Genomic DNA, 2346 nt, shown 5'->3' on the forward strand with positions numbered 1-2346 from the left:
TTGTCATCATGATCGAGTTAAAAGATCCCAAAAGAAAAATATCTGGACTTACAGGACGTGACCTATAAAGGGAAGAGTGCCACAGTTTTAGATATTTTTTATTTGACAACAATTTTTCTTCATGGAATGATTTTGACAGTGGCTAGAGAGCAGTTTTCAAAGAGTTATGGATTGATGGAATTGAGTTTTGGCTGAGAATAATTCAATTTTTTTATTCCTTTGTCGCTGGACAGGTGGGTAGCGATGGAGACGAGACGGGGCATGATCGACAAAAAGTTTGAAGATAAGAGAAACGTGGAAGCTTCACGTAGGCAGTTTGGTCTAACTGCATACTTAAACTCCAGATTTAATGTGAACCGGTCTAGCTGAGTGAAAAAGGATTTGAATTTGCAGTTCAGTGATTTCAGATTCAAACTACCATAACAAAGAAAAAGCCCGACTTGCTTTCTCACACATACAAAGAAAACCAACATCACTTAAAAACTCAGGAAATACAAAGAAAACCAACATCACTTAAAACTCAGGGAAGACAAATCCAACATTAATTTTGTAGTGCTAGACAAGTTGCAAATTATATGCTAAACGTCGTGCTTGATTCCTATCTGGTGCAAAGTTGCATCAACTCCTCCACCACCCCATTTATCTCTTCATCCTCTTTCTTTTTCATGTTGTCTCTTAATTCCAATGCCTTTTTTCTCACACCCTCTCCAATTTTATCCACCACCACATCTCTAATCACCTTTGCTACCTCTTCACTTTGGAAACTGCCTTCAGCTGTTCTTTTAACCTCCACTCCAACACCCACCTCCTCCACTAGTCTAGCGTTGATTGGCTGGTCATAAAGCATAGGCAAGGCTATAATTGGAACACCAAACTTGATGCTCTCCAACACTGAGCTCCATCCACAATGACTCACAAACCCACCGACACTATAATGCTCCAATATTTTTGACTGTGGGGCCCAGCCCTCCACTATCATTCCCTTCTCTCCCACCCTCTCTGAAAACCCTTCTGGTAACACCTCTTCAACCCTAGTACCTTTCTCTTCCTTAGGAAATCTTATAACCCAAATAAAGCTCACTTTGCTAAGCTCTAAACCATGAGCTATGCCTTCTATTTCCTCCTTGGACAAAAAGTACTCACTGCCAAAGGAAACATACACAACTGAAGACCTCTCTCTTTCGTTCAGCCATTTCATGATCCATGTTTCCTCATCAAGTGTTTGATCCATTGGGTCTTGAACAAGAGGACCAACCGGAACAATCTTCTTCTTCACTAAATCAGAGAGATAATCAACATATTTTGCTTCAATCTCTCTAGATGTCTTTACCAAAATCATCTTACAAGATCGAGCACAGCATTGCTGTATGCGGTCTCCATCCTTGATGCCATTTGATGAAAACTCACACTGATTGTGGAACTTTCGAATATCGTAATCCCGAAGATGCAAAGGAAATTTGGCAGTAGGATTGTTGAAATCGTGAGTACAAACTGAACTCAAGAGCGCAGCGTTCATGATGCTGAACTCTATGGCTGGAATATTTTGCAACAAAGCAAGAGAGGGTGCCCATGGTTGAAGAAAATCGTAAATGAGCAAATCCGGCTTTAGGGTTTTGAGGATGTTGGAGAAGTTGGGGCTGGCCATGTCAAAGGCCTTTTTGAGAGTGGCCATGAGATGGGGAGGGAGGCCATTGGTGGTGTGGTAGTGAGGTGGCAAGTCATCATGTGGAAGATGTAGTTCCACAAATTCAATGCAATGAGAGTATTCTTCAGAGAGTTTTGGTTTGATGGAGCTGAGATTTACAGGTGTGGAACAAATAAATATGTAAAAATTATTGTTCTTATTGGCGAGCTTCTTGGCTAGCTCTAGGAAGGGAGATATGTGGCCGTGAGCTAGCCATGGAAGCATAAGAACTCTGACCATGGTTGGATTTTGAGAAGAATCCTTTTTTTTTTTTTTTTTTTCTGACTCTTTTTCTTGAGGCACTGGTTGGCCTATGGCCTCCTCATATATATAGTTTGTTTTCTTGAGAAGGATGAGTCATGAGCCACAAACGTGTTGTGTCAGTGCATAATTAATTCTAATTTCCAGATTTAGATGGGATATACAGTTCATATCATTACAGAAGTTCGTAGAAAAACGTACGAAAGTTCCAGATTGAATGGGACGTACTTGGGATGAATTCGTAATTATTGGCTCTTCCAGCGATAGACTCAGGCAATTCTTTTGACTGATTTTCTTGAGGAACTGCGTGACTATTGGCTAATATTTTGTTTTAATTTTTTTTGGAGATATTTGTAGTGATGGTATGCTTTGATATACACATCATTCATATCATAATAGAA

The 2346-nt window shown here is 40.0% G+C and overlaps 1 pseudogene across 1 annotated transcript; it reads right to left on the reverse strand.

Annotated features, from left to right (window-relative positions):
* Positions 1–420: 420 nt before the first annotated feature.
* Positions 421–2050, reverse strand: LOC103331165 (UDP-glucosyltransferase 29 pseudogene; annotated as a pseudogene). Its single transcript, XR_016126937.1, has one exon. The product of XR_016126937.1 is annotated as a UDP-glucosyltransferase 29 pseudogene (transcript).
* Between the last annotated feature and the right edge of the window lie 296 nt (positions 2051–2346).

The sequence above is a fragment of the Prunus mume genome, linkage group LG5 (assembly GCF_029339155.1).
Source record: "Prunus mume cultivar Tortuosa linkage group LG5, ASM2933915v1, whole genome shotgun sequence".
Classification (NCBI taxonomy): domain Eukaryota; kingdom Viridiplantae; phylum Streptophyta; class Magnoliopsida; order Rosales; family Rosaceae; genus Prunus; species Prunus mume.